The sequence below is a fragment of the Pimephales promelas genome, chromosome 1 (assembly GCF_988280905.1).
Source record: "Pimephales promelas chromosome 1, fPimPro1.hap1.1, whole genome shotgun sequence".
NCBI lineage: Eukaryota > Metazoa > Chordata > Actinopteri > Cypriniformes > Leuciscidae > Pimephales > Pimephales promelas.
Window position 1 is genome coordinate 51606830 of NC_142769.1, and position 16973 is coordinate 51623802.

Consider the following 16973-nt stretch of genomic DNA (forward strand, 5'->3'; position numbering starts at 1 on the left):
CATTTTGTTTTCTTCTCATTCAGAACTTTACCCATTACTAATGCGATTTTGAAATGCAACTGGAAGATGCAAAACAATAAATTATGGTGTCATCTGCATTTAAATAAATACTTGTGTCTGATCTCCAAGATTGTTAATATGTAGTGTAAATAACAGCGGACCCAAAATGGACCCCTGTGGCACACCGGCCAATAAAAGCAACAACAACAACATCATCAGATACCTCTGTCTTAGATTTTTTGATGGAGGGCTACAATGTTCAATAGAGAGTTCGACAAGAAAAGAGAGAACTCTATTTTCTTGTCGAACTCTCTATACAGTTCTTTGTCCCTGTATCCATAAACGCGAAATTACTAACAACCCGAAATATGAAGATAATATCCGATGGGAGATGCATGTGTAAAACAGGTTGTAGATAACTAAAAATCTGTTAAAACAGGTCTGACTTTGATCCAAACTCAATGCAAGATAAAGTCTCATTTTAAAATGCCATCTTGAGATAAAACACACGACATTTAAACGTATGTACGGGAGAAAACTGCAGATCAGACAAGACAAACCCAGTGCTGCCATCTTGGATTTGTATTTTGTCTGCAATGAGAGAGTCTAAGCCCTTTTTGTGCTTCAGGGCATGTACATATTTATCATTCGCATAGCAATGATAATACAAGCCATGCTTTTCAAAAATAGTGTCTAAGGGAATCTTATTTAGAGAAAACTAAATAGGGTCCAACACAGAGCCTTGGGGGACACCCTGAGTCAAGGAAACAACACCAGAGTGGGATTATCCTATATTCACTGGAAAAATAATATTTTTTTTAGTTTCTCTAATGCCCACAACGTGCTCTAACCGAAACAAAAGAATACCGTGACAAAACATTATATTGTTTCAGGACGATTATCAGACCCCTGTAATGGTTTGAGGGATTTTTCTCTATATTTAGAAGCCTGGACAATGGTTACCCGTGTGTCTATGTGCGTTGATGAGGTCACGGTTGATTCTCTCCGTTGCTAGAGGACTGAAATCACTTCTAACACAAGAACAATACGATACTAGAGGAAACTGAAACACAATATCATCCTTTATTACCAAATGTACAATTATCCAGTGGGTCGTAAAGAGGTTTCCACAGCGATCAAACTCATATAAACCTCACTGACCAACGGCCGACGACTCAGACGACAGCAGGTATGTGAACCTTCATGATCTTTACTAATATTATAAGCAGTTTAATGTGACTTAAAGACTATTTAAAAAGACTCATTTAAATCATTTACCTTTTTTGGGTATTAAACTTAATCATTAGAGTTGTATTTATGAATTATGCATTCACTGTAAAAAAAATATTGATGGTTTAACTTAAAAAAGTAAGTATAACCTGGTTGCCTTAAAATTTTAAGTTCATTGAACTGGAAAAAGTGAGTTAATACAATGAAGGAGATTAATTTAACCATCAGAAACTCAAAATTATATGTTATCTGAACTAAATAAATTATTTAAGTTGATTTGACAAAAGAAAAAATGTTGTGATTACTACACTGTAAAAAAATATTGTTGGTTTAACTTACAAAAAGTAAGTAACCTGGGTTGCCTTAAAATTTTAAGTTGATTAAACTGGAAAAAAGTGAGTTAATACAATGAAGTAGATTAATTTAACCATCAAAAACTCAAAATGATCAGTTATCTCAACTAAATAAATTATTATAAAGTTGATTTGACAACAGAAAATATGTTGTGATAACAAATCTTGAAAATATTTTTTACAATGTAGATTAATACATTTTGATTATTTATACTATAAATGCAATATTTTGGGGCAGAAGCGATTTCCCTGCGGACAAATAACACGGATCTTATTTCCTGGAACTGTTTAATCAGAAGAAAGAAGACATCATAAACACTGTGGTAATCAATGTTCAAAAATAATGTTAAGCTAACAAAAAATAAAAATAATAATAAACCACAGTCCAACATATTAATATTAATATTTACATGTTAGTTTATTACTAATTTTAGTTGTTGTGTTGTATATCTGAACAGTATATATTATGAAAAATATATATTTAACTAACTTAAATATAACATCATAACAGCTGTGTGCCAAGTAAAACAACATGTGTTTGTGAGTAATTCTTGTGTTTTTGTATGACTCTTCTTACTGTAATTAAAATCTAAATCAAATACAAATATTTGCCCATCCAGTTCAACAAACCTTTATTTCCCAAAGGAAGATGAAGAATTTGGGTCTTTTCGCTGTAGCTGCTCTTCTGCTCTTCAACGGCTATCACTGCACCTCAACAACATCTGCAATACCTACAACATCTGCAACATCTGCAATACCTACAACATCTGCAATATCTGCAACATCTGCTATACCGGAAGCATCTGCAATATCTGCAACATCTGCAACTTCTGCAACATCTGCAATACCTGAAATATCTGCAGCATCTGTAACATCTGCATCTTCTGCAACTTCTGCAACATCTGCAACACCTGTAACATCTGCAACATCTGCAACATCTGTAACATCTGCAACATCTGTAACATCTGCAACATCTGCAACATCTGTAACATCTGCAACATCTGTAACATCTGCAGCATCTGTAACATCTGCAACATCTGCAACATCTGTAACATCTGCAGCATCTGTAACATCTGCAACATCTGCAACTTCTGCAACATCTGCAACTTCTGCAACATCTGCAGCAATGTCTGCAGCATCTGCAGCCTCTGGTAATACGACAGCAACATCTATAACAGCGGCCATAGTCAATGGTTCAACCACAAGTGGAGCAACAGTTGCAGCTTCATCTTCAGTCCATCATCTTCTCGGTGCAGGTAGAATGATAACATTTATCATATTAAATCTGTCAAGTTGTATAGATGTGATCTTACCACTTATTGTACAAAGAAATTATACGTGGCATAAAAAAGTATATGAGTTTTGACAATTTAGTTCAATAATTGAACAACTGCTGACAGACAAAGCGGAACATATAAGAAGGTTAATTTATTCTATGACTTATACAGACATGTTTTATTGTCTATATTTTATATTGAAGAAATTCTATGATTTCACATGAATGATTTTACTCAATTAGCCTTTGGATTCAGATGTGCATCTAACTTGTGGAAATGGACTAGTCAACGCAATGATTTCACTGAAATTGTTTGAGCAGGTTCAGTTTGTTAAGGATTCATGTGTTTATCATGAGAATATTAAAATCAGCATGACATTTTTAATCTGTTTCAAGCAGTGTGTCTGACTGAAACTGGATATTCAAAGGGAAAAAATGTGTTGCGGCTTGATTTTATCCATATGAACAACTGACTGCAGAGTGAAAAGTGGACTTTATACAATTTTCAATTTCAATTTTCAATAAATACATAATGCATAACAACAACAACAAAAAAAAATGTGTAGGGTGAAGCCTCTGCTTATTATCCCCACCTTTTGTACATAATTAGTAATTTAGCGGCATATTGCTCAATTGATTATTCGAAGTTTGGTAACAATGCCTAAAGTTATTTGGAATTTTTTTCAATAGACAACATGGTTTAAATAAAAGAGCAGAAGCAAAAAAAGATTAAGATTTTACTTTTATTTATTTATTGGTAAAATGGGCACTTACCGTATGGATGCAAAAAAAAAATGAATTACAGATGTTCTCTGAACATTCATATTTGAATGGGATTTGTTTTATTGGGCTCCTAAACAAATGCATTTGATGTGTATTGTTTCTGTGCAGGTCTTCTTACCTGGATGCTGTCGCGTGTTCAGTGGAGAAATTAGCAGGAACTGGGGCCTGAACGTCAACTCATTCCAGGAGCATCTTACAACTTAATATTAATTGTGTATTTTATGTAATGTTCAGATTGTATTGTTTTGTTTTCTTGGTCTTCAGTGTGTCCATGCATCATATGTACACCAATCTATTAGCCCATCACATGCAGCTCATAATTTGTTCATACCGCAATGCATGATGGGAGCCATTATTGAGTTGTGATTGGTGGCAACAAGGATTATTATTGTCACCATGGTTGAGATACACATGCTGATTATTGATGTCTGTGTTTCTAAATAAAGATGAAGTGATTTGTGCAGTGAAGTGATTTGATCAGAATAATTTTTATTAAATATTTTAGGTTATAAGAACAATATGGATATGCTGTATAATCACAAAAATGTTGATAAGCTGTACTGAATAAAGGATTAAAATAAACCTCAGAAAATAAGGGGAGTAACCCTGGGGCAAAAAAAAAATATCCCTGGCATCACATTCAGTTTTTGTTTAGTGCTTAGAACTTTCATGGAAGCAAGAAAAAGAAAAAAATACCATGAAAAAAGTCTCTCATCAAGTCTCTATGGGGAGGCTGCAGACCTGGAGGCTGACAGTTTTACACACCTGTTGTTCCTGATGTGTCCAATATGGCGAAATAACATAAAAGGACGCTAGAAACAAACACATTGATAACTGTCGCGACTTTAGCTAATTTTTAGGTATTTGTTTATTTAAATAAACATTAAAGACAGTGGAGTTATTTGCACTAAGGATTAAAACATCCAGATGTTCAGTTGGGCTTCACTCTTCATTCAACCTACAGAAAATTTGTTTTTGTAAATTTAAAAAATATTAATACATAGTTGGATCAGATGGGCAAAGTAATGATATTTGACCTACTGTAGAATTAATTGTTTTTAAACTGTTTTTATATACATGGAACTGACTGATTTATGTTGTTGTAAATTTCTAGTTGCCAGTGTAACAGTGTTGCCAGTATTGTACTGTAAAAAACCTGGTAAGGTCTACCATCCATACCATACCATATGTATATTTAACAGTGTGTATTTAATGTTGTCGTTTTTTGACAAAAAAAGTTTAATTTTAAGGTCTTCAGAGACAATTTTTTGGCTAAGTAGTTTTTTGAAAGTTACTTTATTTCTGTCATTCGTCTAAAGATTTTGGTCTTTATCATTGTTAATCAGTGGTAAAGAAAATAATAATAAGGTAATTAGCAGATTATTCAGATGAAATATTAAGAAGGCTTTCAGAATTACTGAGTAGTTATACTTACTCAATTTTTCCCAAGAAATAAAAAATAGAGGCATCAGTCTCAGTATTGGCATCAGCAGGGCCGTCGCTACTGTAAAAAATGACTTGTTGACTCAACTAGTCAAGTCATCTTGTTGCATTGACTTGCAGTAAATTGAGATAAAATGTAGATCTCCTTCTGGACTCGGTCAACCAGACCATGCAGGAACATAATCACCCAGCCCTACAAATCAGAAATCACTGATTCCAGGTCAGGCATTACAACGAACACATTTACTTTCATGTTGTGGCATTTCTGTAGGTAATATCGCCCAGCCCTAGTCCAAACCTGGAGCTGTTTTAAGTCCAGGTTTAGAAACTAAAAGTCCTCCTCAGTATTTTGTTCCAGACACTTTATTTGCTAATTCAGACAGGAGATATAACTAATTAGTGTAATCAGCTGACTGAGTTCAGAACTGCTAAACAATAAAAAGTTGTAAGAACTAAACAAAAACTGATTGTGATGCCCTAGGGTTAAACCCTTATTTTCAGAGGTTTATTTTAACCCCTTATTCAGAACAGCTTATGTCGATTGCACTGGGGCATTAAGTCCCACGCAGGCCTCAGGTTGATCAGACATGCTGACCTCTCTAACACCTCTTCCAGCAGCTGCCCAGTCTCCAGGAGATTTTCATCCAATAATGAGCTCAATCTTCAGTGGGAGTGCAGGCTCCAGATTGATTGCTGCTGGCCTCAAGTCTCCTCAACACACCTCTCCCCAACCACTGATGGTCACATCAATGGTGACAATAAAAAAAAGAAGCTTAGGAAGCAAGGATGAGTTTGGTATTAACCTCCTAAGACCTGGTTGTCCACATACGTGGACATCACAGTATTGGTTGTGTGTCCAGGGGTCAGAAAGTAAAAGTCCTGCCATAAGTTTATTCCACCCACAGCAAAAACTCCAGTGTTAAATTAACTTTACTGGGAGTATTTTTGGATCCAGACTCAAGAGTGTTAAAGTTAATGAGATAATTAAGTGAATAATTGAGTGATGATTGGGATATTATTGAAAACACCTGATGTTAACTAGCAGAATCACTGAAGGAGAAAATCTATATTTTTAGTCACCGTTATGGTGATCAGTGTTTGCTTTAGTTGCGCAGGTGACCTTTAAATGTTTTACTAATGATTTTGTTTAGCTGTTTTAACAGCCGGATGAACAAAGAGATCAGATCAGATGTTCAAGATCATGTTAGGACATTATCATCATTAGATCTGAATCACTGAACTCATTGAAAGCCTACTCTCTGATTTAGAAGTACAATGATCATAACAGCATTATTGTGATTTTATAATATTAGATCCAAATTTTTCAAAATAAACCAAATGATATTTTAAACGTTGTTCTGAAAAATAAAAATCTTTCTTTTAGGCACAGACATCAAGATTCAGTGTATGAATCTCAACAATGGTTACAAGCAGAATATTCAAATAGGGAAAGGAAATTACTAAGACAATTCAGATCATTATTTATTCATACCGCAATGCATGATGGGAGCCATGAATGAGTTTTGATTGGTGGCACCCAGAATGAACTGCAACATGCTTTATAATTGTCACCATTGTTGAGAATCACAGGCTGATTCTTGATGTCTGTGTGTCCCAAAAAATATTTTAGAATAGAACAGCTTTTAAGAAATTTTTTGGATAATATTTACATTTTTGAAAATGTTATACTGTGTAATCAAAAATGTTAAACTCTACAAATGAGTTTCGTGACAAATGATGATAATGTCAAAACATAACCAACCTCAGCGCATCAGCTTTCCTTGTTGTTCATCTGGCTGTTATAACTCATGTACAGCAGCCAAACAACATCTAAAGTTAATGATTTAAGAGTCAAGAGCCCATCTAAAGCAGACACTGATCTCCATAATGGTGACTTTAAAAATGTGACATTCACCTTAAGTGATTCTGCTTGTTATCATCAGGTGTCTTCAATAATATCTCAATCATCATTTAATTATTCACTTAATTATCTCATTAACTTTAACACTCTTGAGTCTGTATCCAAAGAAACTCCCAGTAAAGTTTTATTTAACACTGGAGTTTTTGCTGTGGGTGGAATAAAAATGTGGCAGTACTTTTACTTTCTGACCCCTGGACTTTTCCACCCAAAACTAGGGTCTTAGCAGGTTATAGATGAAGCCAGCTAGGGCTGGGCGATATATCGCACGATATTGTTATGCGCATCTCGTCAGTAAAGGCGGTTCCTTGATTAGCAGTAAATCACCTTCACCTGCTTTCAGATGGACGATTTAAGTAAAAAACTCTGGGTATGTTAATAACAATTGAGAAGATGGTAATTGAATGTGATCTAAATGAGCTGTTGTCACACACAGGTGGTAAAGGATAAAATTCCCAATCGTTTGAGATGAGAAGACCAGTACGTCCACCCCTTCCGGTCAGGCGAGGAGTGTGAGAAAGTGAAGTTAGTGGATAGGGCAGCAGTGTGAAAGTGTCCTCTGGTCTGATCCAGGTCTCAGTCAGGGTCATTAGGCTGAGACCTGAAAGACTTGTAATGAAATCCGTTTTATTTACAGCGGGCTGGCAATTCCAGAGACCAATAGGAAATGAGAATAAAGTACTAGAAGACACCGGGAATACGCAGGTTGTTATGATTTTACTCTTATGGAGACATTTAATTTACGTGCATGACGATCTGAAAGCAATGCGGGATCAGCACTCCAGCTTACTGCAGTCAGCTGAGCTCATAAATGGACCTATGTTCTGAATGGATTACAATTTCTCAAAAAAAAAAAAAAAAAAAAAAAACGGTACCCGCCACATTTATTGAGTTTATTGCAGTTACGGCATTTTCTCAGTTTTCTTGTGCTTTTTGTAGTTTTGTGAGTTATTCTACTCTCGTAATCTCTTCAATGATCACAGTCAGACTCAGTAGCGATAGATACAGTCGGTTGGTCTGGGAACGCCCCCGGGAACGCCCCGTCACGTGGTGTGAATTTAGCCCGTGGGGGAAAACATTGCCTTGGCGCTCATTGAAATACATGGGACAATCATGCCGAAGAGTTGCTGTGTCGTTTTCTGTACCACCAATAAACTAACAAATTATAAATTGAAGTTCTACAGCCTTTCTTACATACATGCAGAACCGGATAGGAGGACAAAACGGCAAAATTAATCATATCTTATTAGATTACTGTGTGAGTAGAGGTCCCTGTGTGATATACGTTAGTAGTAGATGTTTAACTCGTATTAGGCAGTGGGCCAGATTTGTCTGACTTTACATCCCTTACGAAAAAGAACTACAGTAATCCTATGGCTATTAGTATTCTATAGTAGTGTATAATACTTCTGTGATGTTCTTTAATACCTCTATACTTCTAGGCTATGTCCCAAAATACTATAGTATTCATATAGGATTAACGTTACTATAATATTTTGTCCTCAAATACTACAAGATTCCTTTAGTTGTTTTTCATAATGGATGTCTCATTCACATTAGCGTTATCAGCTGAAGGTTATCAGACTGCAGTCTGTGAGAATTCGGATAACTGTCAGCAAAGTCCCTCTGCAACTTCACAGCTACTACTGATCACCGTTTTACAAAAGGATTAATAGTTTTGAGTGAAGCATACGTACAATTGGTAAGTGACATGGTTTTATGGACTTATAGTAACTTATACGCAAGTTGATTGAGTTACAGGCTTGTGTTGCCGGTAGCTTCCGCGATGTCTTACCTGAAGATTCAACCAGATATAATAGTCTGGAAACGACACCTCCGGCCATTTGGTTGGGTCATTGACCCAGTTTTTAATTAAATAAGGGCAATCATAACCTATTACAGTTAATTTTGCAATGTACCGTTGCCGGTCGGCAGGCATAAATGACTCGCAATATGACATTTTTGTCATTCAAATACATAGGATGGTCGCGCTGCTTTCCCCCACGCCCAATGGCGCCACCAGGGGGTGGCCAGGGGTGGCCATGGCCACCCCTGGCCGACTCCTGGCCACCCCATTGGCCACCCCAATGGCCAGTATTAATTTTTGTAGCATCAGTTATGCATTTTATAAATAAGTCAAAATATTCTTAAGTAAAAGAAGACGGGGAATTATGTGTCGTGACGTGCTTTTTTAAGTGCCAAATGGTATACAGCAGCTTTTAGGTGTGTTTTTGCCACGTTTGGACAGGCAGGGATGCAAACAGCGCGCTTTTCGGCGCCTCCCGCTTTTTTCACGTCAGTTTGGGTGACAAAGTCATCTGAAGTCATTCCATAGCTTAATGTGAGGGACAGAAATATATTTACATCATTAAAGTAAACTCGTTTTCCCTCCTGCGACTGTCAATCATTCTCCATTCATATTCAAACAGCACGCGCGCCTCTTGGATGCACGGTAAAACTCTCTCCAATATGATATATTGACATTATAAATGCATGATCTGTAGATAAAAGTCTGTATATTCGCATAAAATTACTTTATTTTCTTGGAGTTTGTTGCTGTTTTTAAGCGACTCACTACCGTGTTCTGTTAGATCACATACATATCACAAGGATTATGAATCGGCATCAAACGCACAATAACTGTGAAACAAAGGAACAAATCGCACTTGGATTTGTGCGCTCAACATTTCTTCGATTTGTGACATGAGCTTTTAAATGCACACTTATGAAGCGCAGTGCTGCTGCACACTGACTCCATGTTGCTTTGAGCACATCATTCTGCACCCGCGATGTTTTTCATGTAATCATGCAAGAACGGGCTCAATCATGGGTTTTCGCACTGAAATATTATTAAAAGCCAATATATTTTGTTATACCTAGCCTGCTCAATACATTTTAAATAAGCATAATTTAATTGTATATAATTTATTTGTAGTTTAGGCTATGCACTTCTGAATTCTTGACAGTAATATATAAATATAAAATTGTGACATGATTGCCTGATTGAATTTTAAAAGAGAACTAATAGTAATTTGTTTTTATTAACATATTTAGATTTTATAAATTTACTGTGCAGATTTTTTCAAGAATTACTTTTTGCTGCTGATGTATACACTCATTAAGTGTATTAAAAATTCATAATACATGTATGTAATATTTAAAGGTGTTAACTGTAATCTTACACTGCAAACTAATAACTTAAAAATGATTAAATTCATCACAATTATGTAAGTATCTGGAAATTTGCTGTGGGGCAAGGACCCTTATATATCATATAATATATATCATTATATACAATGTAATATATATTAGTTGGGCCCTACTAATAACATTAGTAACATTAAATATTACACAATAAACCAAAGTAGCCTATATCAGTAGGAGTTTCCTTAAGTCTTTCTGATAGGTTTCTACAGGCTGGTTTATTACAACAGTAGAAAACAATTCTGAAATTATGGTTTATACTGTAGTTTTGGTGTGCCACCCCAAGATTTTAACTGGCCCCATCTGGCCACCCCTACGAAAAATTTCTGGAGGCGCCACTGCCCACGCCGACCACGCCCCCCAACTATGACGCGTTGCCGACTGTATCTATACCTCAAAAATGGCGCCGCGGTGACGTCACACACAACAAACCCACGTGTTTGACAAAGACCGATACACGCGTGCATTTGTTGACAAGCGATCCCCCGAACCCTGCAGAGGAAGGAGTTATCACGTCTTGGGCAGACTCCAGTTTTGCGTGTGAAATGTCTTCATCCCAGGTACGTTGGCATATATTTCTGCATGTCTTATGAATATAGTGTCATGGGCTTTATTTTTTTCAAACGTCAAAAGATCGCGTAGCTCACGTTTACAAGCCAGCGTCTTTAGTAACACTAGCCTATTGGCTACTGTTGTTTTACATAATGGATATGCTAACTCAATTCAATGTTTATGTGGTAGATAATAGCCTTATCTTCAATATTATAATATCAAGCTTCCATAGATGAATCTGCAAATTTGAAAAATCGATTTGCATTATAGCCTGAGGCAAGACACTTTCACCAGAAAAATAAATAACAAACATGACTATCAGCCTGCAGACATAGGATAGTTATCCTTTTATTTTGTCCGTCTAATCATGGATTATTTACATGCAAGAATGTAGCCCCTACCAAACTCAGTATCAGTAGCCTATACTTTCATGTCTCGAGCTGGCGCTGAATATGTCAATAATTATGTTCCTGAAACCTTCTTTAAACTTTTTTTTAACAACTCAACATTTTACAGTCAATTCCTCTTCGAAAACATTACTTATTAAGTATTTATTAACTATGGTAAGTTATGACATACTTTTGGTTTTAATCTGTTTTATAGTGAAAAAGTCCAATACAAGTCAATTATTAAAATAAATAATAATAAAAAAGACCAAAAGCATTTTCAGTAAACCAACAAGAACAGTTACAAGATTGAATATTGTGAGCAAAACTTGGTTTATTTCAGCATCATGTCACCTCTAAAAGATGATTTCTAACATTGTTTACTCATAAAAGATCACACAATGTGGAGGATATGTTTGAGAGATTTATTTTTGTAATAAATGTCTTGACATCTACATCAGCTGGGAAAGCATGATCATTGAGTTTATTCAACATTACAGTAACATATAAAATAGAGAGGGCAATTAAAATGAATGCCTGAAGAATTTCACAAGAAACAGAATCTAAACTCCAGAGTAAGTGATTCATTTACAAAGACAAAGTTTATCTAATGTCATAAAAACAAGAACACAAGTTTGATTGAACATGCAAATAGTTTCTCATCAAAAGTAAAATAAAATCTTCCAAAAACCCATATGACAACCAGAGTAATTTAATCACATATTACAACATCAATGTAAAAAAAGAAAGAAAGAAAGTACATTTGAGCTCATTTTCGTCACTATTTTCTGACCTCTGCTGTAATGTGAGTTTCTCTGAAATCATCAGACCTACAGTAGAAAATCCCAGAATATAAACTTCTGTAATTCAGAATTCACTGCTTTGAAAGACTGAAAACTTTCTGCATGATTTATACATCATTAAATGCACACATGTTTAAAGATGTCAGATTAGAGGGATTCCCTTTGACTGTATTATTGATGATAAAACAACACCGATCAGTCCAATCATTTCTCAACAGATTTTAAGCAATTTTTTTTTAACAATATCTTTGGCATCTTTAATTTCTTTCAGAGTCTTCAGAAATTCAGCAGTTATTTTTCTCACGTCATTATTATATTCCACAGATTTTCTATTAATTCTGTTAGTATCAGAATTTTGTACTAAATCATCAATTTTTTTGATTAGTTCCTGATGCAGTTTGAGAGTTTTGTCAATTCTCATTATGTACTTTTTATCAACATGATCCTTCTTAATCTTGTTAAGCTTTTTCATAGTGTTAGAAATTTTCCCCAGACAATCAATCATTGGCTTCGTTGTTTCTTTTGCTCCTACCAAACATCTCACTGTTCTGTTATGTTCACGGACGTTTTTCAGTTTCTGTATTTCAGCAGTGACCGTTTGATGATTTCTGTCAAATTCTGAGTTCAGTCCCACAACGTTTTGTTGCAATTCCTTTACAAGTTCCCTGAAATATATATAAATCATAAGTAGACAGCACTGGAAATTGCTTTGGCCTGTTTTATGGTTTTACCAGCCAAAGCACACATATTCTATCAACTTTTATGCAAATTGTAATTGTCATGCATGCTGTACTTTAGCACTAGCAAAGAACACTATAAAGCTTGACAATAGAGGATCTTTGTTAACTTGATTTGATTGATTGATTGATTGGCTAATAGAGGCTGTGTTGTAGTTTTCTGTAGTTGTCCATCATTGCTAACGTTACACCAGTGTCCTCTACTGGCAGAACCTGCGCTACTTCCACTCACTGAACTACAATCCTCTGTTTTATACACCGTTCATGCTTGGGATGTTAACTATAATTTTCTATAAAAATGCACAAGCAAAAATTATGATAATAATAGAACAATCTATGTAAAACAGTTGACTTCAAGTATCTGCAAGTATTATATTATTATCTATAAGTTAATTCATATATAGAGTTGTGTGTGTAAAGTAAATGTGATTGTGATCATGATCTGTTGTGGTTTAAGGAGCTGTTGTTGAATACAGTAAAAGTTACACTGTCCATATAAACTTTCCTCGTCTCACTCCATGAGTAACTTTTCATTTAAAAATGGTGAAATTAACCAAGATTAATGAAATGCTGTAATAATAGTTCATGTTAACAAATGAAACCTTGTTGTAAATGATGCACTCGTGTGGATAATAAACAGTTGATTATAAAATATAATAAAGATAAAGCTTTGAACAAGAAATACTTACAGTTGAGGCATCTCTGCTCCTGTATAAGACATTAAATATTTTCAAAGATTACTCTAACAATCGTTCATAACTATGTTTCTAGAGAAGTATTATAGTATACTGTAACCACTAGGTGTTGTGTGTGTGTGTGTGTTCTGACCTGCTGAAGTTGTTTTTGACTTTAATGATCCCATTTCTGTTGCTGTAACTCCTGCAAAACAGAAGTAAAGTGATAATATAACTCAGTGTGTGTATAGTCTGATTGATAAATAATGATTCTGTGTGTGTATTTATTGAAGTTGAATGTCACATTCGTTGTTTCTGTATTCCTGCAAGGATCTGTGAATAAAATACGTTCACTCCTTGTACACTTGTGTGGATGACAACACTATCTCACGAAGTACAGGTGGATAATTCGATTGGATAACTCGTAAAATACTTACAAATACGTATGCGTGATGTTTTATGAATTTCTACGAATTATCCACCTCGTAAAAGTCATTCAATTTGCTGTAAGGTCAACGACATGACAATAAAGTAAATCTCATCAATGTTAGACAATTAAATAATTTCAATTTAATTCATCCATAATGCAAAGATAAAAAAAACAAAATGCATACATTGGTAAATGAAAGTAACTCACGCTGGACTGAAGGATGAAGTCAAACACTGATCAGAGACACTGCTGGATACGGTCACCCGTGTGTGTGTGTGTGTGTGTGTGTGTGTTCAGATCTGTCAAACACACTGAGAAAAATCACCATGAGAAAAACATCTACAATTCATAAGTTATCAATCTTTATTTCACTCGCTGAATTAAAACCACAGATGCACGGTTTCACAATCATTCATCAGTTTTCTGTCCAAATCGTTTACTGTTTTTGAAAAGATCCTATTAGTTTATCTTTTTAATTAAAATGTTTATTTGAACTAATCAATTATCTAAATTAATTCATGCACACGATGTAGTCAGATTTATTGAAGTCACATAATTTCTAAAAAACTACACTGACATAAACAACTAAACTATATAATAATGTGTGTGTAATAGGAATCATAATTTGCTATAAATAAAGAAGTATGAATATTGTTGCCCACCTGGAGAGAGTGAAGAGCGTCTGAAGAGGGATTCGCTCCGACTGAAACACTGATCATATTTATATGCTCCGTTTATTTCCTTGCTTATAACAGATTTATTTCAGTAGAAATTCACAAGAAACAACAGACTTACCCATCACTATTGCAAGACTATACGGTTCCTCTTTTGGGTGATTTTCTGGAAACTGTTTGTTTTCTTTTTTTATTTTATCTTTCACTTCATGCCCGGTGTTCCAGGAAAAACTGCTTTCCAGCAAACTCCTTTCCACTGAGCAAAGTGATGTCCAAAAGACGTCTTTTCAAAGTCTTTGTCGCACAAGTCAGACGTTGAAAAGACGTCCACTGAGGGGCCGGAATGAAAGTTTTTATGACGTCTTTTTTTGACGTGTTCTGGACATCTGAAAAAGACGTTCATGGATCCTTCGTACAAGGTTAAAAACTAGTTCAAATGTGGCCATTTTCAACATTATTTATGGTCTAATTTAGACAATTTATACAGTTTCTGGACCAAATAAACACTCTCAGGATGCATTAAATTAAAACTCATGTTTATTTCAATGTAATTTCCTTACGTTGTTTAGATGGTGACATTTGTTTCATTTTAAGTCACCATTGTGGTGATCAGTGTTTGCTTTAGTTGGGCTCTTGGTCCCAATAATTCATTCTTTAGCTTTTCTTTGGCTGTTGTAACTGTGTGTTTGAATAACATCATTGTTGTGACAGAGAAAGCCAAGGAAATTGTCTCTCTCATCAGCTCCTTGATGTTGTTGGTGATGATGATGATTATGATGATGATGAAATCAATATAAAGTGGGCATTTAAGTTGTGTTTAAACTTTTGTGTTTGTATCCAGAGTTTATAACCACCAATCTTGTGGAACTGCATTATTTGGGCTAGTAGCATGAAAGTTGGACAAAAAGCAAATTAGCACAATGTTTTGAGAAAATATACAATATAGTCACACACAGACATCAATATTTTGCATATGATTCACGACGATAAATAAAAAAAATGCTTCATGCTGCAATGCATGATGGGTAGCCTTCATAGTACAAAACATCCTTGATTCCCAGGCTTTTTTGTTTTGGTTGTCACCGTCGTTGAGAATCATATCCAAAATCTTGATATCTGTGTGTGACTATGTGATTCACTTTCGCAACAAAGATGGGAAAGTAGCAGTACAGGTAGGTGGTATTAAAGTATTGTAAAATCAGTAGGGATAAAATATTTGTGCTATGGAAGACATAGAAAAGAAAAAGGAATGATTTATAGATTAAGGATGGGTCATACAGGGTTAAAATCAACACTGGCATTAATGGGAAAGCATGGAAATGGTATGTGTGATGAATGTGGCATACTTGAAACAGTAGAACATGTGTTTTTTAAGTGTAGTAAATATGAAGATCAGCGTAGGGCTCTTTTTAGAAATATAAAGAACAGGCCAGTGAGCATTATGGACCTATTGGGAATGGGTTTGAGTGATAGAGAGAGGTTTAAGGAAGTGATAACTTTTTTAGAGCTTACAGGACTAGATCACAGGATCTAGAGCCTGAGGAGGAGAACAAGTTTCTGATCATCCTGGAGGTTTGAGGAGCTCAGTGTAGAAGCTGGAGGAGCTGAACACGCAGCGTCAGCTGATACACGAGCTCTGATACTATGGGATGGTACTTTTTTTTTTTCTCCTTCCTAATCAGATCCATTAATCATGTGCGTAAGGTATACAGTAGGTGGCGGTAATACTCCAAAGGAGTGAACGGCCATGAAACGAAAAGAAGAAGAAGATTCACTTTCTTAAAACATATTGTATGCAGTGGTCATTATAAAGTTACTGGTACAAATAATACAGTTCCACAAGATGAATACTTATACATTTCAGATATAAAAACAAAAGTTTATACATTGTTTAATGCTTGCATTGTGTTGATTCTGCCATCATTAACAAGCAGCTGAAGACAACTGATTTTTTATTTTCTTTGCTTTCTCTGCACAGTCAATGGTGTTAAACTAACACACAATTTCTACAGCCAAAGAAAAGCTTATATAAGGCGATGTGGGACCAAGAGCCCAACTAAAGCAAACACTGATCACCACAATGGTGACTTAAAATGAAACCAATATCACCATCTAAACAATGTAAATAAACATGAGTTTTAATTTAATGCATCCTGAGTGTTTATTTGGTCCAGAAACAGTATAAATTGTCTAAATGAGACCATAAATAATGTTGAAAATGGCCAAATTTGAACTAGTTTTTAACCTTGTACGAAGGATCATTGACGTCTTTTTCAGATGTGCAGAACACGTCAAAAAAAGACGTCATAAAAACTTTCATTCCGGCCCCTCAGTGGACGTCTTTTCAACGTCCAACTTGTGCGACAAAGACTTTGAAAAGACGTCTTTTGGACATCATTTTGCTCAGTGGGTACAGTCACATGTTTGACTGGGTTTACGTTATGCATCCACTAGATGTGCTGGGAATGTAGCGAGTTCGCTGCGCCGGAGGTGAGGCGTTTATTGGTGTG

The 16973-nt window shown here is 35.3% G+C and overlaps 1 long non-coding RNA gene across 2 annotated transcripts; it reads right to left on the reverse strand.

Moving 5' to 3' along the window:
* Positions 1-13516: 13516 nt before the first annotated feature.
* Positions 13517-14532, reverse strand: LOC148998547 (uncharacterized). Of its 2 annotated transcripts, none has more exons than XR_016164630.1 (3): positions 14452-14532; positions 13997-14100; positions 13517-13564 (listed from the first exon to the last, which is right to left on the reverse strand). It is a non-coding gene; the product is annotated as an uncharacterized LOC148998547 (long non-coding RNA). The 2 variants fall into 2 exon arrangements; XR_016164681.1 differs by having other exon boundaries at positions 13539-13561.
* Between the last annotated feature and the right edge of the window lie 2441 nt (positions 14533-16973).